Source organism: Pinus tabuliformis, chromosome 1_2 (assembly GCF_031772625.1).
Source record: "Pinus tabuliformis cultivar Carrire ecotype Pingquan chromosome 1_2, CPIR1, whole genome shotgun sequence".
NCBI classification, from domain to species: Eukaryota; Viridiplantae; Streptophyta; class Pinopsida; order Pinales; family Pinaceae; genus Pinus; species Pinus tabuliformis.
Genome location: NC_142298.1, coordinates 709,914,751 through 709,939,982, shown reverse-complemented (window position 1 = coordinate 709,939,982; position 25,232 = coordinate 709,914,751). Strand labels below are relative to the sequence as shown.

General features: G+C 36.1%; 2 pseudogenes; one reads left to right on the top strand and one right to left on the bottom strand.

Moving 5' to 3' along the window:
- LOC149207707 (polyamine oxidase 6-like) overlaps positions 1-25,232 on the top strand; it is a 144,860-nt pseudogene that overhangs the window by 47,520 nt on the left and 72,108 nt on the right.
- LOC149207709 (protein phosphatase 1 regulatory inhibitor subunit PPP1R8 homolog) lies at positions 593-25,232 on the bottom strand (annotated as a pseudogene).

Sequence of the window (25,232 nt, the reverse complement as noted above, 5' to 3'; positions counted from 1 at the left end):
AGTACTATCGGGCATTTTATTATATGATATTGACCCAAATAAAATCCACATGCTCCATAGTGAATCAGTTGAATGAAGATTGAAACATAGGAAACTAACAGTGCCCTCCCTTACATACGAGATTATCACATCAGATTGCTTTAAAATAGAAACAAAAAATTGAAGTAGGAGTTTGATAAATATATCATTCTCATGAAATTTCAAGTGAGTAAACTCAACCTTAGTTGTGAATTGTACTACCATGAACTCTGTAAACATGAGAAATGAGAACAAAAGTGCTAGAATGTAAAAATCAATGAAAACATAGAGTTGTTTTGTTGAGACTTTGTGTTGAAGAAACGCCTACTGCTAAAAGCACATACTATTCAAGCATCAACAATAAACCCACTATAAATTTTTTGCATTCTGAATAATGTCAGGTCATAAAGAAAATACAACCATTTTGATACAAGTAGAATTCTAATCTCGAATTCCTTGAAATTGTGAATTATACTTCAATACAAAGTTAACCAACTATACTCTTTCTAAATCATCATCCTCCATCAAGTTTCCAAATAAATCATCATCATCGGAGAATGTATTAGATTTTAAGCTAGAATTTTGTCATCCTATGGTTTATAAAGCTTTTTTGGTCAATTTTAGTCATGTCGTTGGCAAAAATATCTGTTGTCACATTTGAAGCAACTTTCTCTGAACTACCACTATTTTCTTTTAGCACATTTTCCCATGATGCACCAACCTGACCAGCAAAGGAATCCCCATAAATATCTCCATAGAACCCACCTTTCGCTATGGACTTGACCCTTGTAATTTCTAAGTGACCCATTTTGGTGCATCGTTGTCTTCCTTTGGCATAACCTGGTTTTGGCCTTTAAGTATCACTATAACCTGCACAAGAGACTCATATGTTCCAAAAAGACTACCTTATCATTGTAACATGCACAAGAGACTCATATTTTCCAACAATACTACCTTCCTTTACCACGATGGCCCAGGATCAATGCTAACACTTGCACGATCTAATATTCCAACTACCTCCACTTACTCTCCACCATGTTCACCCCTAAAATCAACACTCACTTTCTATGGTCACTTGGAATCCCTTTCAACTTGGAACTCCTCATCTTTACCCACTGTAAAAAGTGCTCCTAAATCCTTAATGGTTTTGGTACCAAATCTATTCTACTTGCCCCAAAGCAATTCAGAATAGTAATATATGCCACAACTACATCCTCATTTGAAGGATCTAGAGGATTTGAAAGGGTGAACTATGGAGAAAATTGTTACATAGCCAAAAGGAAGCTATATTTTTTTCTCAAGACATAAGCTCTTGCCAATGCAACAAAACTCAGAGACTATCCTATTTCAGGTTCTCAGGGTTATCCTATATCACACACTATTTTGCAACAAAAGTGTCATGTAATGAGCCCAGATCAATGACGTAGATGATGCAGATATAAGAAATGTTTTGTTACAAATTTAAGATTGCAACAAACCCATATATTTTCTAAACAAAATAAATATGGTTTGTATTAACTGCATGGCTACAAATTACTTGAGAGAACAAAGAAACAAGTGCCCATCCCATGAACATAAAAAGATACATTGCTGGAAGTTCAATAAAAATCTACATATAAAGGAAATATCCAATTAACAAGTGTTCACAAAGAGAAACATGTTGTGCAGGAAATCCTTTCTGTGGAGAGAAACGATCCCTCTAGTCCTACGGTAGACTGTAGCAACAAATGAAAATAAATTTGTGCAAACTTTCCTATTTTATGTAAGAAAAACACAAAGGAGGGTAGATGGCCTACCTCACTCTGATGTTAACATCCGTTGGTGTCGTCCTTGATTATTTCGCTTCCAATATCAATCTCCTCTTCGCCATTATGGATGAATACCTGCAAGGAAGATCATGTGGAGACAACAAACACATACATAGCAAAATCTATTCCAATATAAACCATGTATCAAATCAACGAGTATTACACTAAATGTGAAACAATTGACACCTTTATGGAAGGTAAACACATAATGTATTATTAATAGATGGTAAAGGAAGCATTACAACCACTTAAGCCTTGATGTTGGAAGCCTCCTTTAGGTGAGTTTCCAAGTCCTAGCCTTAACCTTCAAGCACTCCTTTCTCCTTAGAAAAATCGGCAGCATTTGGGCATAGTTTAGCACTAGGAAGGCAAGAAATCATTAGCCAACCAATAGTGGATAATAGGGATATTATTTATAGGGAAGGAGAGGGAGTTAAGGATCCATAAAAGGAGCAAGATGTTCCACATCTCAAGGGGAAAGATCCATGAAAGTAGGACCAAGGACCAGGAATGGGAGGTCTCGTTCCAATCCTCATTCACCTGCAACCAACTCATCATTCTTGAGACTTCTAGTAAGAGAATCTTCTCCTCCACTTTAGGAAAGACCGCCTGAAGAGGTTCAGAGCATATTTTTCTGATAAAAGCTACGTTGGTAGTGATAGGACAGTATAGTGCAACAAGTACCAGCACGGGTCACTGGTGATGCAAAACACGTTGATCCTTAAAACAAGGCTTTTGACCAGTTTCTTCAGAATTATTTCAAGGCAATTTTTCTTCTTTTCTTCACGGGTGCTTTTGAACATGTTTCATGGTGAATACACTGAAAAATTTCGTCATTTTGACACTTCACGATACAAGATGTGGAATGTGACAAAATACTTTATAACAAATGCCCCCTAAAGCATGAAGGTAGAACAGAAAGTGATGGTTGCAATGCTTTACAAATCAAGGCAAGGACTAAGAGAAACACTGTCAAGAGACTTGTAAATCAAACAAGATACAAGATATTTGACATCTTTGATGCAAGTATGCCTAATAATAAATCTCTGAGTAGGAATCTAACCATACATGAATCCACGGAATGGATGCAATCCTAATAGAGAGGATCATGTGTATGTATCCACGCCATGGACACAAACATATGAATAGAAAGGATCATGTGTATGGATCCATGGCATGGATGCAACCATCTGAATAGAAGGGATCATGTGTAAAATCATGAATATATAGTAACTCCATGCAACCTGGATTTATCAAACGAAACCTAGGGTCTTCATCTCTATCTCGGTCCAACCAAAGTATGAATCCCACCATGTGAATAGATGTGTCGAAGTCAAACATGGTATAGACCTCCTGATTACTAGTCAATGATGTGAACTGTTAACAAGCATGAGAGAAACCACCAATAATGGCAATGTTTCTCAAGGTACAACAACACAATCCATGAGTGTGAACGATGAAGCTAAAGTCGAACACTCGTAGAATCATTTGATTTAAGGCCATCGATGTGAACCTATCGTCGAATGAAAAGAGCCTTCCATTGAGGCATGCAAGCCCCAAGGTACTGAAAGGGAGTTTCTAGATCATCTTCCTAGGTAATGAGGTGGAGTCGACATGAAGCGATCCATCAAAGGAGGGCCATAATGTTTCCCACACCATTGACATGAAACATAGGATTTTTCAGAGTTGGCAAGAGTGATTCAAGATTGTTGCAGAAAAATCAAACAAGGTATAGGTGGTTTGAATTGTAGATGGGACTTCTCATGAACATATCAGCAACATGAATCTAGAATTTGGAAGCATTTGACTCAAAATAGGATCAAAGGTCATGGTGACGATATATAATAAAATGAGAGGCAAATGGATTTCCCATACTTAGTAAGACAAATGAAAAACTGAGGATGTCCCAAACCTAACATGAGATATAGGTAAGTGTCATGTTCAAGAGTGACATACTACCTTTCATACAAAATACAGGATATATGTTTATTTTCATTTCTCCCCAATATTTCTAGCGACTACCTCTTTATTTTTAATCTCAAGCTTGAAGAAGATACCATATACTTGCCGTATAAGTTCATCCTTCAGATGAATCCATCCTAGTATTTTTAACAAGCCTTAGGAAGGAGCAGCTCGGTCTCTTCATGGTGACAAGTCCTTTGTTATTTTAGTTTTACGAGTCTACCAAAGGGGTAACTTGACATCTTTTTCATGTTTAGAGAGTTTGGAAAAGAGGTGAAAATAAAAATCCAGATGTCCCTTTTCGTAGATAGTCTCTCGAATCCGAAAAGGTAGAAAATAATATCCAAGAGTACCTCTTAGCCATGTTTGACTAATGTATTCCTTTTTTGTAGCTAGTCTATCTCAGTTCGGAAAAGGGTTAAACTTATACTTGAGTAGATTCCTTTTCATTTACTTTAACAAGTTCAAAAAGACAAGTGCTCGACAATATTTTCATATTTTTGGAGTTTGAAAAGAGCTGAAAGAGGAATCCACCTAGAGGAACGAGTGGTATAAAAGGATAACAACTGGTTCCAGTCATGATGGAACTGCTCAAAACATGTAAAAGTCAAGAGGCTGGCTAATAAAACCACTCATCATAAATTTTCCCTAGGAAAGGGTAAAACAACCAAGTGAAAATGTATGATTGGCCAAATAGATGGTGATGATGGAATGAAAAAACCAAGGCTCATCTAGTAAAAACAGGCTGATAAAAACGGAAATCACCAAAGGTAAAGTGGGAATGGTTTCATTTTTACACAAGATTGAAACATGGGAAACTATGCTTAAGGATACTTGAAGATGGTTTCATTTTTTCACAAGCTTGAAACATGAGAAAAAACTATGCTCAAATTTGGCTTCATTTTTACACAAGCTTGAAATGGAAATAAATTATGCTTGAGATTAGTTTCATTTTTACACAAGCTTGAAACATGAGAACAAACTATGCTTGAGATTAATTTTCATGCCCTCAGCATAATGATTCAATTCGAGGTACATGCCCCTCAAGCTTCATTTCATTCACCTAAGTAGGCTACTAGTAACTAATAGGTGGATTGAATGAAGGTTAATTTACGAGATCAAGTGAAAGACTCGACTGGAAATTTACGAGATCTAATCAAAGACTAAAATTGGAAGGGGATTTGTTTCATTTTTTAATGAGCTTGACACATGAGAAGAACCATGCTGATGACACCTTGTTTCATTTTTAACGAGCTTGACACAAGTGAAGGATCTCTGCACTAGGAACCTTGATTCATTTTTTAAGGAGCTTAACACAAGACCAAGAACTTTGCTCCAACACCTTGTTTCATTTTTTAAGGAGCTTGACATAAGACAAAGAACTATGCTTTGAGACCTTGTTTCATTTTTTAAGGAGCTTGACACAAGACAAGGAACTATGCTCCAATAACATTGATCATGGACCATAAGAGGCCATGGCTTCCAAGAGGTTCTCATCAGATGGGATAATAATGCTCTAGAAGGGATACATATCAAGGGATCTAATGAAAATATCAGGCTCCAATGCCCCCAATACATGATGCAATATAACACTGACTAGATCATCAATAGACGTGAGCATGGAATAGGTGGCCACATAATTAACCTGTGGCGGGGGTGATACCACTTGAATACAAGGACTATTTAGGGAAGATGGTTGATTGGGAGTCAAATTAGGACCAATGAACGAAAGTTGATCATTGGCCACAATTCTTCCTTCGTGTGGGAAACCTATGACACAAAAGGGAGAAGAGACAAGAGTTCCCATGACATAAACATAGTCATGGCCAAGGAGTAAATTAAAATCCAAAGTGCCTTGGACAACCATCACATCAATATAGACGATCTTTCCTCCCAAAGTAATAGACAACTTAGGAAGGATCCCTAATTGTTGACTAGTTCCTTTATTAAAAGGCAATAAATTATTTGTAATGGGCACAAGTTGTGGAGAACCTAAAGCTTGCCAAGTAGTTGAGGAAAAAATACTAACATATGTGTCTTCATCTATGATTGTGCAAGGTATGGGTATATTATAAGCCTTTATTGCGATATGAAAAGACATGTAAGAATGAAGTCCATATCATGTCAGCTGACTCCAATCAAAGAAAGTGACTAAACTACTTGGAGAGGTTGTCAACGAAATGGGAGAACTACCCTCTTACGTCATGGGAAAGGGAGGATCACCCCCCTGTACAATGGGAATGGGAGGACTAGGGAAAATTTTAGGGGCGAATTTTCGCCCTTGGGCTAAATTAAGAGGTTTTATATTTTTATTGGGCGAATATTTTGTATCATAGTACATTGTTACAAATTGCCTCAAATTTATTTTATAAAAAAAATAGGTATGGAGGTTAGCCCACCTTATTTTAAGGGAGAGGGTAAAAAGAAGTAAATTTAGCCCTTGAAATTAGGAGTTACAATCTTCCATTCGACCTCATTTTTCAAGAAAATGTATTTATGATAGTTATAAATAAAAATATAAATACACTGCACGTATGATAAATAAATAAAAGCTCTTTTTATACTTACTCCAAAGGTATGGTAAATAAATAAAAATACAAATAAACTAAAGGTATGGTAAATAAATAAAACCTCTTTTTATATTTAGTCCATAACCCTCTTTCTATTGAAGAAGGCTCAAAAACGAGGTTTCATTTAAGTGAATCCTATGGGCCAAATACCATATTTATAAAAGAGGTATGGTAAATTAATAAAAATATAAATAAATGAGAGGTATGGTAAATAAATAAAACCATTTTTTATATTTACTCCATATGTCACCTTATATTTATGAACACGCGAGCATGTAAATAAATAAAAATATAAATAAAGTGGAGGTATGGTAAATAAATAAAACCTCTTTTATATAAATAAATATAAATATAAATAAACTATAGGTATGGTAAATAAGTAAAACCTGTTTCTATATTTAGTCCATAACCCTATTTCTATTTAAGAAGGCTCAAAAAAGAGGTTTTATTTAATTGAATCCTATGGGCCAAATACCATATTTATAAAAGAGGTATGGTAAATTAATAAAAATATAAATAAACGAGAGGTATGGTAAATAAATAAAACATTTTTTATATTTAATCCATGAGCCACCTTATATTTAGGAACACTAAAAAAATGTGTTATATTTAGGTGAAGCCTATGGGCCAAATACCATGAGCCAAATTATTATTAATACCATGCAAAAAAACATTATTAACCCTAATATTAGTATTAATAAAAATAAAGATGGCACATGGTATTGATCCATGGTATTCACATGGAATGCAACCTGTTTAAAGCAATGGAATTAAACTAGCATAGATCCATCTTTAATATGGATCAAATATTGTGATATGTAAACTAACATACAGTGAAAAAATATTTGATCCCTCTGGGGCTTGGTAGATCAAGAGTAATAATGGATCTTGCAATTTAATGTCACTTAAACATTTTAACTTGGTTAAAAAAAGAAAAAATCAATTATTAATTTTATTAATTTTTATAAATTACTAATAGTAGTTTTTAAGCTCCAGGTTTATGATAACCCATGGTATTGACCCATGGTAATACAATGGTAGTCATGTGAGCATAGACTATTTAAAGGGGAAATTCTATCAACTTAGATCCATCTTAATTCTGAGTCTACCAAGTGTTGAGAGGGATAAATAGATTTCATCCCCCTAAGAATGGTAGATGCGGAGTTAAGATGGATATAGGTTGGTTTTTATGATAATGAAGATATTAAATAGACTTAGGAAATTATATTGTAAAAAAAATCTTAAGGTGAATGGTTAAAGCTACATTTAATCACTTCACAAAATTTAGTAAAAAATACAAATATCTCCATTAATATTGGCTTTTCTGATTTAACAAAAAAAAATCAAAACAATGAAATCTTAACTCTTTCCGCATCACCCTCATAGAAGAGAGATAGTCACTGCCCAGATTTCTCACCATTTTTAGAACATTCTCAATATGATATCTTCATGAAAAAGTTAAGGTACTGATCTTGGATTAGTTGTTTGAAAAATACGCTGGTTTGTAAAACCTTTCATCTTCTTTGCTATTCTTAGTTTGTCATAATTATCTGTAGGGGTTGGGTCACTACACCATATTGTCCTAAAAGGTGGAGATTATGCACCAAAAAGGAAATTAATCCACATGTTACAACGTTGTTAAAAATGGTATGAAGGTAGTGAATGTTGGAAATAATACTAAGAGGGGGGGCAGGGGTGAATCAGTATTATCAAGTCAAATATTCCCTTTTTTAAATTCAGATGATATACGCTACTTCAGTTAATTAAACCCGCGTATATACGCAACTATGTCGAAAGAAAACCGCGTATACAATGCAAACTTATAATTTACTTTATCTGTCAGATGTTGATTGTTAATCTGTGTATAAGAATCAATTAATCAGTAACCAAGAACAGTAAAAACAGAGCAGAAGACAATCACACACAAGAACACAAGATATAAGGTGGAAACCCAATGTGGGTGAAAACCACCTGCTGCAATTCGTCTCTATCTTCCTTTAATTAGAAACTTCCTTTTACAATGTACTGGTGCAGTCCTTTACCAGTACGTAGGCTGCAACCTGCAGAGAGTTACAACCCTCTCTCGTTCTCCAGCTTCTCCTGGAAGGGAGCTACAACCCCCTTAGCTCTTGCACTATCCAAGATACTAGTACGTAGGTGCTGGCCTACAGAAGGCTACAACCTTCTCTTTCTTCCAGGGACCACGTTTCATAAATTTTCAGACTGGATCCATGAACATCAATAAATCATAAACAATTTCTGCATCAAACAATCTCCTTTTCACCAATTAGAACTGAATCAAGTAGATACTTCTCTCACAGCTATACCCAAAACACAGTAACAATAACCACACACCAAATTCTGAACCCAGAACACTGCAACAATAAACAGAAGCAGCAAGATCACAACTCAAAATATATACGCTACTTTAGTAGCCTGAAACCTGCGTGCATACGCTTCTGCGTATGGAACAACCTGCGTATACGCTGTTTGCATTCATTGAACCAGCGTGTATACGCGCCTTCGCTTCACTAAACCTGCATACAGATCTATAAAAGATAATTCACTCTTTGAAATATTCAGACACTGATTAACCCAAATTATCAGATTTATAGATGAAGCATGCGCCATATATAACAGATCAAAATCATGCAAAGATATTATCATTCAAGTCAAAAGATTATGACCCATCAATAGAACTTATCCTTCTTTGCGCTAAGGTTCCTCCATTTAGATCCAGATCTGCACCATAACCCCAATCACCAATATTTCAGATCTCGCACTTTATCAGATATTCAATTATAATTCAGATGATTCTTTGCCAACTGATCTCCTTCCTCTTTTATAGTCTTAGGCCTTTCACAATACCACGGTCCAAAACCATAATAAAACAATACCTTGGACCCAATACTTGGGGTCAACACTTCTGACGAGATACCATGGTCCAAAACCATAGGTTCAAATACCAAGGACTAACTACCACAGACCAAATGTAAGTTCTCCAACATATACGCGCTTTTCCTTGCATGAAAGTGCATGTATATGCATACGTGACTTTGTAACGTCTAACCCGCATGTATACGCGTCTTCGTCTAAATGAACCTGCGTATATGTCTTTTCCTTCATTCTGAAAGCTTGAACTGAGATCTGTTACCAAAGAGAGTTTCCATCAAGGACAACACCTGTGCCATAGCTCCAAACATGTGCCATAATGCCAACAATCTCCCCCTTTGGACTTGATGGCAACCCCACAATCCTCAAAGTCATTCTCCCTCTTTGTCATCAAGGGCAAAGGGTTGTGCTCCCCCTGAGTACATGCTGAAATCTCTGTCCTGCTGTGTTGACCATGCTCCCCCTGACTTGTAGGCAAGATCTGCAAAAAGATGTTCTTCAAGAAGAACCATGACTTATACATCATAAAGGACCTTCCTATCACCAAAAGACTCAATACATACATCCATCACCCAACCAAGTGGGGATACATCAGAAATTTACATATGACAACCAAGTTCATTACATGTTCATCCTAGGTATAGTGGGGAAACCAAAAATAGGTTGTTACATGACCTTGACACCATAAAAGAGATACCACAAAAAAGATACATGACATAGAGACGAAATATCTAGAACAAGACATATGAAAGTCACTAATAACTGATAGCAGCAGCATCTGTCAATCACCATTCAGATCAACAACCAAGATTTCCTTCTGTTCTCCCTCTGCCTTTGTTTCACCTAAACTCAACAACAGCTCTGAACTAGAACCAAAAGCTTCTAAGATAATGCCAACAATGCATCATTAGAAGTTTATCTGCCCCCCCTGAACCTATGCTGGATGGTCTCTGTCAGACCCATATCAGAATATCTTCAACCAGAGCCTGCCCCTCCTGATATCCATCAAACCTCCATATACGCGACTGTCTCTGCACAAAATGGCGTATGTACGCGGATTCTCCTCAGGTAACTCGCGTACACCCATTTTTCTCTGAAACAGACAAGATTTAACAGCAAGATGATGCATCAACTACTCCCAGCTTCTGTCTGAGGTATTAAAAAGTTTCCCTGGGCAGTGGTTTAGTGAGAATATCAGCAACTTGTTCCTTAGAAGGAACATACTCCAATTTGACCTTTTGTTCCAACACTTGTTCCCGGAGAAAGTGATACTTGATCGGTATGTGCTTGGTCTTTGAATGCATGACTAGGTTCTTTGAAATGCTGATTGCACTTGTATTATCACATAAGATGGAGATAGGTGGTGTACAATTGATTTGAAAATCCTGCAAGGTCTGCATCATCCAAAGGAGTTGAGTGCAGCAAGATGCAGCAGCCACATATTCCGCTTCAGCTGTAGATAAAGCAATCGAACTCTGTTTCTTGCTGAACCAAGATACTAATCTGGAACCCATGAAGAATGCACCACCACTTGTGCTCTTCCTGTCATCCACGCTTTCAGCCCAATCTGCATCTGTATAAGCATGAAGTGTGAGATATGTATCTCTAGGATACCATAAGCCATAGTTTTGAGTTCCTTGAAGGTACTTGAAGATTCTCTTAACTGCCTGAAGATGAGTTTCCTTAGGATTTGCTTGAAATCTTCCAACTATTCCCACTGCATGCATGATGTCTGGTCGGGTACCTGTCAAATAAAGTAGACTTCCAATCATAGATCTATAGGTTGGTTGATGCACTGCTGCTGATTCATCATTTGCACTAAGGCTGCATCCTGTAACCATGGGGGTACATACTGGTTTTGCATCTTCCATGCCATATTTCTTCAAAATCTGCTTGAGATACTTGGTTTGAGACAAAAAGATACCGCCTTCATTTTGTTGGATTTGCAATCCAAGAAAATATGTCAGTTCTCCAAGCAAAGACATTTCGAATTCTTTTTGCATCACCAAGGCAAAGCTTTGACTCATAGCTTCTTCATTGCTACCAAATATAATATCATCTACATACACAACAAGTATTAGCAATTTGTCATTTTCAATTTTTATATAAAGATTTCTGTCTGCTGATCGTTTTGAAAAACCTTGTTGATGAAGGTATTTGTCCAAACGATAGTACCAAGCTCTTGGAGCTTATTTAAGACCATAGAGGGCCTTCTTAAGTCTGCATACAAGATTTGGATCATTCCCAAGAATGAAACCATCTAGTTGCTCAATGTATACTTCTTCTTCTAAGTCTCCATTCAGAAAGGCTGATTTCACGTCCATTTGAAATACTTTGAATTTTTGAAAGCTTAAGAGAGCAAGGAACATTCGGATGGCCTCAAGTCTAGCAACGGGAGCAAAAGTTTCTTCAAAGTCTATTCCTTCTTGTTGAGCATACCCTTTATAAACAAGTCTGGCCTTGTTTCTAATCACTTCCCCATTTTCATTCATTTTGTTTTTAAAGATCCATTTTGTCCCTATGACATTCTTATCTTTTGGTCTAGGAACCAACTCCCAAGTGTTATTCTTTTCAATCCGCTCAAGTTCTTCATTCATTGCCTTGACCCAACATTCATCTTTGCATGCCTCTTTCACATTTTGTGGTTCAGTGGAGGAGAGCAAAGCCAAATAGCTTGAGGCTTCTGCAATTGTTCTTCTTGTTTGTATACCTGCCTCTTTCTGCCCCAAAATTTGAGATTCTGGATGATTCTTCTAAACATACCTGGATGGAGTCTTCTCTTCTATCCTTATCTGTTCCTATGGTGCCTCTTGAGGTTCTTCTTCATCATCAGTCTGATTTGGAGAGTAGTCTTCATCCTCTTCGATATTTCCATAATTTACTTGCCTAGGAATGTATCCTTTTTCATCAACCACTACATCAATGCTGTCAACAATTCTTCCAAGTCTTTTATTGTAACACTTATATGCTTTGCTGTTGGGAGAATAACCAAGGAGAATGCCTTCATCTGCTCTAGGTTCAAGTTTGCCAAGCTGTTCATCATTATTCTTAATATAGCATTTGCTTCCAAAAATTTTGAAATGCTTTACTGAAGGAGTCTCACCATACCAGAGCTCATGAGGAGTTTGAGTGTTGTTCATTCGGACATTTGTTTTGTTGAGAATAACAACCACAGCAAATGCAGCTTCACCCCAGAAGGTTGTGGGAGTTCCAGACTCATCAAGCATAGCACAAGCCATTTGTTGGACCGTTCTGTTCATCCTTTCCACCACTCCATTTTGTTGAGGAGTCCTAGCTATAGAGAATTCCCTTCTTATTACATGTTCTTCACAGAAATCGAAAAATTCATTTGAGGTAAACTCCCCACCTCTGTCGGACCTAAGGCCCTTAATTTTGTGATCTGATTCGTTTTCAGCCAAGGCTTTGAAGGATTTGAATTTTTCGAATGCTTCGTCTTTGTGTTTCATAAGTCCTAACCAAACCATCCTGGAGAAGTCTTCAATGAATAATATAAAGTATTCTTCTCCTCGAGGTGACCTTGTCCTAAATGGACCACATACATCTGTATGGACTAGCTCAAGAGGCCTGCTAGCTGATCCTTCCTTCTCAGGGAAGTTAGTTCTGGTTTGCTTACCAAACTGACATGATTTGCATATGTGTTGTTTGGAATTTTGATATCTGGAAGACCATGAACTGCCTAGTATTTGCATGCTTTCCTTATTTGTGAAAATCTTAGATGCCCCAACCTTCAGTGCCATAACCAGTGTTCATCATCCTTGCTCAAATAGCATTGTTGTTTTCCTTCTTCAAATATGTATAAATTATTTGGAGTTCTTCTACCTTTGATCACTGTTTTTCCTATATCAAGATCACGAACACTACATCCATTTGATCGAAATATTACCCCGGTTCCTTGATCGCACATCTGACTGACACTCAGTAGATTATGCTTCAAGCCATCAACATACAAAACATTTCCAGCTTTGACCTTTTCTTTCAACTGAGCAGTGCCTCTTCCTTTTATGACTGTCGGGGTATCATTTCCAAAAGACACTTTCTTTCCCTTTTCTAAAACACTATATGATTCAAGTTTTTCTTTATCACCTGTCATATGCTTCGAACATCCACTGTCGATGTACCATAGATTTTCTTGTCCTTCTGCATAAAAGGCTATCCCACATCTTTTTGGTTGTGGTTCCTTTAGTCTCCATGTTCTGTTGCTTGAGGCTTGTTCCTTTGTCTACCGAAACCTGCTCCTACATTCAGAGTCTTCATGACCGAAGCTATTACAAATAGAACATTCAATTTCATTTTCAAGGGCCGAAAAGTTGTTATAGGTCCTTTTCGTAATCTCAGTCATACTTCTTTGTTTTTGAGCTTCTCTAGTCATGATTGTCTTATAGGCAACACATTGAGCTGCTTTGTGGCCAAAGTTATGGCAAGAGAAACATTGGCCATTGAAGAAACTCCTACGATTATCAAATCTACCAGCCAAATGGTTTTAGTTTCTATTGTCATCCATTCTTGAAGCAAATTGAGAAGTTTTTACCTGTGGCTGGTTGTAGCTTTTGTTCACCCTTAAGATGGATTGCCCCTGATTTACCTGGCAATCTTTGTTTATTCTTGATGTAATTCGTCCATGTTTTACCTGGTGATCTCCATTGGGCTTTTTCTCATTCCTCCTTGCTGCATCAAGATAACTCTTTGAGGTGGATGCTTGAGATGCTTCTCCATTATACCCCAGACCTGTCTTGATTAGCGGAGAATGTTGTACATTGATAATCTCATCCAGAGTTTCAGATCCTTTAACAAATTTAAGATTAAGAGCCTTTGTTTTCTCAATTTCTTTTCTAAGGCCAACAATTTCACATTCTAACTTCTCAAGAATTTTTTCTTTTTCATCAAGTTGGAATTGCAGAGTATCAATGATCATATTCTTTTCTTCTAAACATGTTTTGAGTCTAGAAATCTCTTCATAAAAACCATATACATCTATAGCATCCATGTAATCATCATCTTCAAAAGCCATTAAAAGTTTATAATCATTACCTCGTTCATCTTCGTCACTATTTGATAGGCCATCACTGTCTTCATGAGTGTAGTAACTTTTCTTAGTTTCATTCTGTTTCTTGTTCCATCTAACAGGTTCCTTCCCTTTGTCAATCTTATCTTTATGAGGACACTTGGTAGCATAGTGACCGACTCATCCACAAGCAAAGCATTTGAAAGGTAACTTACCTCGGAATCTTCCAGCACCCCGTTGAAGATTCTTGACAAAATTTGATTCTTCTTCTTCTTCTGACACGTGTCCTGACTCATAGTAGTCTCCTTTGCCTGAAGCCTTGAAAACAACTTCTCTCATGTCCGATGGTCCTCCTTTCTTCATTTCATAAGCAGTTAGAATCCCGTGCAGCTGTTCATCTCCTTCATTGCTCAGAACAATATTGTCCCATATTTCCTTTGCGGATTTATACTGCATAACCTTGAAGAATTCTGATTGAGATAGACATCCTAATAGGGTATTAACTGCCTTTGCATTTGTTTCATATTTCTTCTTCTCAACTGGATCTGTAGGAGTTGCCGAAGGAAAAGTGTACCTTGTATCGATGATATCCCAGACTTCTGTACCCAGAGATTGAAGATAGGCAGTAACTCTTACCTTCCAATATACGAAGTTTGTCCCATCAAATATCGGTGGCCTGATAGATGCTTCTCTCTCGTAGTTGCTCATGATGATGGATCTTCCTCCAAGCGATCAAGCTTCTTCAGAAGGACCTGCTCTGATACCAATTGTTGGAAATAATACTGAGAAGGGGGGGTGAATCAGTATTATCAAGTCAAATATTCCCTTTTTGAAATTCAGATGACATACACTACTTCAGTTAATTAAACCCGCATATATACGCAACTATGTCGAAAGAAAACCGCGTATACAATGCAAACTTATAATTTACTTTATCTGTCAGATGTTGATTGTTAATCTGTGTATCAGAATCAATTAACCAGTAACCAGGAACAGTAAAAACAGAGCAGAAGACAATCACACACAAGAACACAAGATATAAGGTGGAAACCCAATGTGGGTGAAAACCACCTGCTGCAATTCGTCTCTATCTTCTTTTAACTAGAAACTTCCTTTTACAATGTACTGGTGCAATCCTTTACTAGTACGCAGGCTGCAACCTGCAGAAAGCTACAACCCTCTCTCGTTCTCCAGCTTCTCCTGGAAGGGAGCTACAAACCCCTTAGCTCTTGCACTAGCTAAGATACTAGTACGTAGGTGCTGGCCTACAGAAGGCTACAACCTTCTCTTTCTTCCAGGGACCACGTTTCATAAATTTTCAGACTGGATCCATGAACATCAATAAATCATAAACAATTTCTGCATCAAACAATCTCCTTTTCACCAATTAGAACTGAATCAAGTAGATACTTCTCTGACAGCTGTACCCAAAACACAGTAATAGTAACCACACACTAAATTCTGAACCCAGAACACTGTAGCAATAAACAGAAGCAGCAAGATCACAACTCAAAATATATACGCTACTTTAGTAGCCTGAAACCTGCGTGCATACGCTTCTGTGTATGGAACAACCTACGTATACGCTGTTTGCATTCACTGAACCAGCGTGTATACGCGCCTTCACTTCACTGAACCTACATACAAATCTATAAAAGATAATTCACTCTTTCAAATATTCAGACACTGATTAACCCAGATTATCAGATTTATAGATCAAGCATGCACCATATATAAGAGATCAAAATCATGCAAAGATATTATCATTCAAGTCAAAAGATTGTGACCCATCAATAGAACTTATCCTTCTTTGTGCTAAGGTTCCTCCTTCATTTAGATCCAGATCTGCACCATAACCCCAATCACCAATATTTCAGATCTCGCACTTTATCAGATATTCAATAATAATTCAGATGATTCTTTGCCAACTGATCTCCTTCCTCTTTTATAGTCTTAGGCCTTTCACAATACCACGGTCCAAAACCATAATAAAACAATACCTTGGACCCAATACTTGGGGTCAACACTTCTGACGAGATACCATGGTCCAAAACCATAGGTTCAAATACCAAGGACTAACTACCACAGACCAAAAGTAAGTTCTCCAACATATACGCGCTTTTCCTTGCATGAAAGTACGTGTATATGCATACGCGCCTTTGTAACATCTAACCCGCGTGTATACGCATCTTCGTCTAAATGAACCTGCGTATATGTCTTTTCCTTCATTCTGAAAGCCTGAACTGAGATCTGTTACCAAAGAGAGTTGCCATCAAGGAAAACACCTATGCCATAGCTCCAAACATGTGCCATAATGCCAACAGTGAATTATGCTAATAAGAAATTTAGATTGGGAGAGAGGTAATTAAATTTTATTATTTAATTGAAGATTTCCAATTAAAATAATAATAAATCTACATTTACATATTTATATATTGATTGGAAGGCATCTAACAATGGTCACTTCTTTCCATTAGATCCCCTCAGGCCTTTGGGATACCTACTACTTCATTATATTATATAGTTGGGGCTTGCTACTTGTTGGCATGTTGGGGTAAACAAACTTGATGTGTTTTTTTTTTTATCTCGCAGTTGGAGTCTATGGAATAAGAAAAAAAATTGATAGCTTGGCAAAAGTGGTAGCTTGACAAAAGTGGTAGAGAAAACGTTAATCTCTCCTACCATGACAAACATGGCCACTAAAACTTGCAACATAGTTTGTAGGAAGTGAAAATTATGTTTCTTATTTCCAAACATGTATGTTAGTATATTACAGTTTAATGAATATGTTTTATTATTATCATATATGGTTTCATACTTTAACAAAACATTCACCAAGACTTCACAATGTTTTATTATTCAGTGGAAGATTTTCCAAGATCTTACAAGATTTTATAATTTAGTGAAAGATTCACCATGACTTTACAAGATAATATAATCTGGTGAGAGATTCGCCATATATATATATATATATATATATATATATATATATATATATATATATATATATATATATATATATACATATTATATTAGTGATAAAATCGCCTCCCATTTTTCCTATGTATCATGGGGATTTGCCCATTTATTATACGTATAAATTTAGGGTGGTTCTTAAAATTTTCCTTGGGGAGGACTACCCCCAAATTCATTGGAATCCGAAGAAACAAGAAGAAACTAAGTGGTATGAAGTTCACTCACTATGGGAAAGGTATGATCAACTAAATGTGGAATCGGGTCAACCACTTCCTCAACCAATGGTTGGTTAAGAACAAACTCATGGGATTCAATTTCAGAGAGAGTGGGATTGACTAGAGATGAATTTTGATCAATCACTTGATCAACTAGTGGAGGATCAGGGGAAAGCTTTTGATAACTAGTCAGAAAACGAAGTTGAGAAGATGTAAGGTTTTCCAACACTTTAGAAGATTCATCTATAAAAGGAAAAATGTGAATAGAATGATTCCTTCACATAACCTACAGGAAAATTTGATTTTACCCTTTTTCCCATGGACATTACTATTACTAGTTGAGGGCACGTCACCAGCACAATCTCCAGAATCTGCTAACAAAGGTTGAGACAAACTTGTAGACCACACTTCTAATACCTTGGGAATACCAGGATAATATCTAAGAAGGTGGTCACCTTTAGAAAGAATGCAAGGGAATTTAACTTTGGGAGGATGATTGGAAGGTTTCTCCACATTAGTTTCATCTGTAGCAATGGTTGCTTGGTTGCCTCCTTGCTTATTTTTCTTCTTCTTAATGTTCCTTTTCTTCTTCTTCTTATTCACCTGGTTACTAGTTTGCAGGCTTTCACCAGACGGAGAGGAAGAAGAGGAAGAAGACCAAATAGGTGAAGAAGGAAAAGATTCAACTTTAGGATCAATTAGAGGTTGATATTGTTCAGGTGGAGGAGAACTCGGTTGAGAACCAGTTTGGACATTCAGAACCATAGGGGTCAAAAACAACCAAACTGGAAAACCAACGGTAAACTCGGGAAGGGACAATGTTAATTCCATATAAGGAGCACCAATATTTCCAAAAGAAGGAAAATGACCAGGATTCCTGTCAGAAGGGTTTCATTGATTGGTGGATTCAAGAATTGTTTCCATTAGTCTCAACCTAAGATCTGCTGAGGAGTATTTCCATAAGAAGGATGTTGTTCTGCGGTCAATTAATTTTAGAAATTAACCCAAAAAAAAATCAAAAAGGGGTAACTAGCATGAGGGTTTACTAAGCAACCATGAACTACTATATACACCTTGGTGAACCAAGGACTTAAGGTATGACAACCAATCTCCTTGAATGTTATGTTTGGTGTATCATGGTATACAAGGTGGTAAACTCAGTTACCTATAGATGGATAGCAACCTATAGGGGGATCCCAATATATATGTGATGGTACGTGGGAGAGTAGTCTGTAGTAGTGTTGTATAATGCATAACCGTTCGATGAGAGAGTTCCCATATACTTACCATGTATGGAGAACCTTCGATATACCCAAAAGTACTGGAGAATGGTCTTGTACACTTCCGTACGTGGAACAATATTTCACCCCCGAGATACAATGCTAGAAAAAACGGCAACTCCTACGTTTAATGATTCTAGAACACAACTCTAGCCTAGACCTCTAAATGTTTTCATTAATGTTTCAAATTCTCCTTAGATTAATTGAGGTAAAATTTAAGTTGATCTTGAATTAAGTTTCAGTTTTAGGGATCAAAGATAACTGTCACCTAAACACACCTATGATGCAACTAGTATGAGAAAATGATTCTTTTCATTTCAATGAAATCTATATATCATAGGGAAGAAGTTCACACACTGATACAACAACCAAGTTTGCAACAAACAAAGATTCCTAACTAGATCTTTCACTTTCACTATTCCAATGCACTTCACCAAAAGTAAAATGAATTTCAATTGACTAAAATGCACCTGCATGAATTTTTCACTTTTTTCTTTTCAATGAATGAGAATGCACTTCTTTTCAGCTTTCAACACTAAGCAATGTTATCTATGCTCAATGATAATCCCAAAACAACTTTTCATTGCAACATAAGCTAATGCAATGTGAAAAGTAAACTTTGAGATGAAAGCTAAGAAAATGCAAATTCCATTTCTTTTATGGCTTTCAAAAGAATGAATAATGCTTCAACCGAGAGAAAATTAGTATTCCTTCCACACATACAAGTAAAAAACAATAGATCCAATTGACCCAAAGACCTAAAGACTCAACTAAAATTCACTTTCACTACTTCAAACAATGGGATGGACTTTTGCAAACCAATAGGAAATCAACCCAATAATGGAAAATTTAATGCACAAAAAGCAAGAGAACACTTAAGAGATCAAGACACACTATACCTTTCTGGTAGAAACCTAAAAAATTCTTGATTTTTAAGGATCGACATGATTGTAACAGTCAAAACCCATGCTCACAGGGCTTTCAACACTACTGTAATAGAAAAAATTGCACTTGCAGCACCACTATTTTTGGATGAAACACATTGGGAAAGAAAGACTTAGGAAAATAAAAATAAATTCAAAAAGAGATCCAAACTTGACACTCTAAAGGACATTCTACTTAGAATTTAGACCCATAATGAACCTAAATTTCAGACCTCTATGAGGTTGGCCAAACTAATAAAAATGACCAAACATAAAAAAGGAGGTTTGAAGGGTTATAAGTTCCCTAGTAGAGTCACCATTTTTTTGTGCAAGAAATCCTTTCTGCGGACATGAATGATCCCTCTAGTCCTATGGGAAGATATAGCAACAAAAGAAAACAAATATGTGCAAACTTTCCTAGTTTAAACTAGAAAAACACAAAGGAGGGTAGCTGGCCTATCTCACTCTAATGCTAACATCCATTGGTGTTGTCCTTGATTCTTTCGCTTCCAATATGAATATCTTCTTCACCATTATGGATGAATACCTACAAGGAAGATCACGTGGAGACAAAAAATGCATACATAGAAAAATATGTTCTAATATAAACCATGTAACAGATCAAGGAGTATTACACTAAATGAGCAACAATTGACACATTTATGGAAACTAAACACATAATATATTATTAATATATGGTAAATGTAGCATTACAACAACTTAAGCCTTGATGTTAGAAGCCTCCTTTAGGTGAGTTTCCAAAATGGGCAGCATTAGGGCATAGTTCAACACTAAGAAGGCAAGCAATCATTAGAAAACAAGTAGTGGATAGTAGGGATCTTATTTTTAGGGAAGTAGAGGGAGTTGAGGATCCATAAAATGAGGTAGAGGTTCCACATCTCAAGGTAAATATACATGAAAGTAGGATCAAGGACTGGGAATGGGGGGTCTCGTTCCAATCCTTATTCACTTGTAACCAACTCATCATTCCTGAGACTTCTAGTAAGAGAAGCTTCTCCTCCACTTTAGGAAAAAATGCTTGAAGAGGTTCAATATAGTGCAACAAGGTACCAGCATAGGTCACTAGTGATGAAAAATGTGATGATCCTGAAAACAAGTTTTTTTTTTACGAGTTTCTTTAGAATTCTTTCAAGGCAAGATTTCTTATTTTCTTCAGGGGTGCTTCTGAACATGTTTCATGGTGAATACACTGACAACTTTTGTCATTTTGACCAATCACGATACGAGACACAAAGTGTGACAAAATAATGTATAAAAAAACAACAAAGTACAGATTTTAACTTAGCCTAGGTAATCCAAAGGTAAATTGTAAACCAAAGGAAGCACTTTTAGAGCACCCCGATGCCATATTAAGTTCCACAAGGGTCTAGGATAAAAAATATGCAGATCCACCTGGAATCCCCACACTATACCCAAAGCTTGAAACTGAGTGTAAAGGTTCTTGGGACAAAACATTATATTGGACTAGTAACCAATCTACTATTAAGGTGTACATTGGATATTCCAACAACTAACTTTGACCAAATTGGGCCTTACACAAAAACCATATTGTTCCTTATTATTGAGTTGTAATTTTTATCTTCAGATAGAATCAATTAACATTTAATTAGCTACCAAGTAATCTTCTATGGTGTTAGATGGAAACCTGTCATTTCTATGTTGAACAACAACATGTTGTAAAGAGACAAATGGACACAAAATCACAAGTAACAACCTATCTCCCAAATATGTGTCTTCGCTTATCCAAATTGATTTGATCTAATACTTCACAATCCTTCACAACCTCTAAATGAAAGACACCTAGTTTAGGCTCAACAACCCAGTGTAGCAGTTGCCGATTTGATTACCTACCTCATATTCTAGGGGCTTGATGCACATTTGTTGATGCTAGAGTAGATTTGGGAGCTAAAGTCCTTGGTACTCCACGATGTTGCTGGTGTTGTAACTGTGTTTGAGCAACCTATGACTGAAAAGGCTGATATTGTTGTCATTGTTCCATAGTGGAATTTGAAAATGGGTTAGCATTGAATGAAAATGGCTCTCTTTTTGTGGCTTTTTGAATCTATCCAGGTCAGCTCAGTTAAATATCTTGAAACCAGATCAAACAATCTTGCCATAGAGGTCAAAAATGTCAAACCTACTTCAAATATTATAATTGTTCTCATAGAAGTATGATCCTTTTTTGTATCCTTGACACACTACGAGTTTGTCTGCGACATGAAATTTATATTGAAACTTTAATATATTTTCCTCTTGAAAGTTAATCTATAAAACCGTTATCATTCAGAATACTCACAACAGTTTATTTAGCTAGGTTTCCCTCTCTTATTCATTTGTATGTGATTACAGTAGATTCTCTAGGTTATTTATTGGAGGCTACTACAGTATAAGGGAAAATCAAAAGGAATTTATTTCCCTAACGGTAACCAACTTGTCAAGGTTCATTTAGCAGATGACTTGGCTTTAACCGCTAAATTGATTGAGCATTCTATGGAAGGTATTAGTATTTTCCTAAACTCATAGAAAAAGTTGTTGAGAGTGGCTTTGGTGAGGATGAAACGAATATTTTCCTTACTGGTTAAGATGAACCCCTTAATTGGTTGGATCATAAATAAAAGATTATAAATTATAGAGGGATCATACAAGCCCAAGTGATATTGTAATGATGGAAGTTGTGGTAGAATAGAGAGATGTCAAGGTAGAGGATCTTAGACATGCGTTGGATATGAAATATGCTAGAATTTGAACACTTACCACGTATGTAATCCAACTCTTACTAGAGAGAGACTAGCTATATGCATGGTGCATCTAGTTGCAATGACAATAGGATAAGGTAGCATAGTTAGTCTCACAGAAAATCATGGTAGGTCCAATATAGGGTATCAATATAGGGCCAATCATAGACATAACGCCTCTACAGTTTCCCAATATAGAGAAGATACCACATGGGATACAACTTTACAAGATTAGGTAGAGAGACGATACATTAGACATTATGATATAGATATAGCTCAACTGACAATAGTGATAATTGAGAGGGATATGTAGATTCATTACTCTTGGCTATATTTAGCTACAACTAAGAAATATGTAGAAATATTAGGCACTAAGATCAAGTATTGGAAGATAGACTCCCAAACAATTGGGAGTGATATAGGGATACCAACACTTGTAGGTCTTACAATACCACCTAGCACTATGGTGGGGTCATTAGATATAGTAAGGTATAAATGATTGTTAGACACAAGATAGAGGGACCTACTCTACCACGTCCAAAAATGCTCATGCCTCTAAAAACTCATATGAAGCATCAGTTTAAAAAACTCACTTACCATTACCAAATCTTTTGAAGGGAGGACAATTTTGCACCTTTTGTTTTATAACCCTTACAACTACTATACAATTTTCATCCGATCCTATACTCTTTTTTCTGATTTATTTCTGGAGGATTTCCCTATCAACAATTCAAATCAGAACCCATTTAATGGAATTCTATTATCTGCATGAAGTGGTAGGAAAAACTACTAGACATTTGTAGGAAAATTGTAAATCAACGGAACCTATCGTTGGGAACATTGAAAAATCAAATTGTTGAATCCTTCATTCCAATAGCAATGATGTTATTATCTAAAGGGCTGAAAGCTATAATATTTTCCATTAGAGGAGAGTCCATGCACTTTGTTATGACCTGCATTAACATGGATTTCACTAACAAATTTAGAAATTATAAAAACATATATGCTAAAACACAAGCATTTCTCCATAAGACTCATGTCCCTCTACACACTCATCCTGACCCAACCCAACCCTCTATGCATAGAGCATTATATAAACATGTCTTTGACAACAAAATCAATTATTATCATAGTTACGATGCCAATAATTTAAAATTTTAGCACATCACTTGCAGTACGCGTTGAATTATGTGTTATCATTGATCAAGGAAAGTCACAGTTGAAACCTCTAACACCAAAATTGTCCCTTTGTGACATGTGTAAACACATACCAGCATAATTTTACAACCAAAACAAGACAACAACTTAATTTAACCACAAAACTCTAATAATTTTCATATACAAAGATTAAAATGAAAAAGAAACAAATTAAATAAATTTGATCAATATTTAAGGCATTTTGCATTTGTGACTCTTCTACATACAGTAAATCAAATAATAGAACCCACCTTGAACAGGGATCACAAACATGATAGCCAATTTTCTTTCCTGATCCAGGTGTAGTACTGGTCTTCAATGGCTTCATAAAATGTTGATCATGAATATTAGCCCAAAGACAAATCCTAATAATTGTATTGTTGTTAATTATTCCAAGGGGAAAGCAGAAAAAATACCTTTTGGTCAGCTACTGCTCCTTTAGCTTTAGGAGTTTGCCCTTTGTTACTAGGAGTTTTCTCCATGGACACAAATGTTTTACGTCCACCCTTTTTGCCTCCATGATGTACCTAAAAGATAGGCTCAATATGATAAATTAAGAAGTAGATACAAATATCAATACAAAGAGAAGTTGTTAGATGTCAAATGCAACATTATAAAATCCACTTTATAGAACAAATACTTCATCTAATATTCAGCTCAAAACCAACACCATCAATCTCACCAAAAACATTGTTATGCCTAAAACTAGTTCAAACATATTTAATAATAATATCACTATCTTAATTTTACTTTCAAAGAAATAATACATTGTCTAAAATGCCATTAGAATTCTCAAACATCTACACACCATCCATGGTTAAGTAGTGAAAATATTCCACTTCACCAATATAATAGAACTTCAAATTCTGTATTTAAAGGCTGGCCTTGATTTTTTGCTCCACTAGGTGTCACCTTTTCTTTCTTATCAGTACTAGGAGACTTAGTTGACAAATCTGGTAAAGGCCTATTCTTCCCAAAAGCCGCAACCTTTTAAAAAAATGTATTGGCCATAAAACAAAATAAAAGATTGATATGAAGAATTGTTTCAACTTTATCATCACTCATACCTTGGGTTCCTTTTGTTTCTTATCCTCATCACTGTCATCTTCAGTATCACACTCTTGATCATTAGATTGATCCTCGTCGTCACTTGATCCTTCCACATTCTTCCATTGAAACAATTAGAAAGTTCACACTCGAAAATTTTCAAGCCTTGAAAACAATGAAAAGGTATGCCTCTCATAGAAAATTACATTAAATAAGGAAATGGTGAATAATTTTTTGCAGTAACAAAAATATATATTAACTATTGGTTGTAAAATTCTACTTACAAAAATAAGAAAATACAGAATTAAGAAAATTATGTAGTTAGCTCTTTGTTATCCATCCTAACTTTAACAAGGCCTTCATAGTTTAATGTGATGCAACATGATTTTGAATTAGGGCAACACTAATGGAAGAAATACACTCTAACAAGAAGTTGAATTTTGGTGAGTAATTGAAATCAACCTATTACAAAGACATATTATCAATTATGCATGCATTTGTAAAATGGTGACAATACCTTTCCAGTCACGATGGTCTTAAATACATACACCAATAGAAACAACAT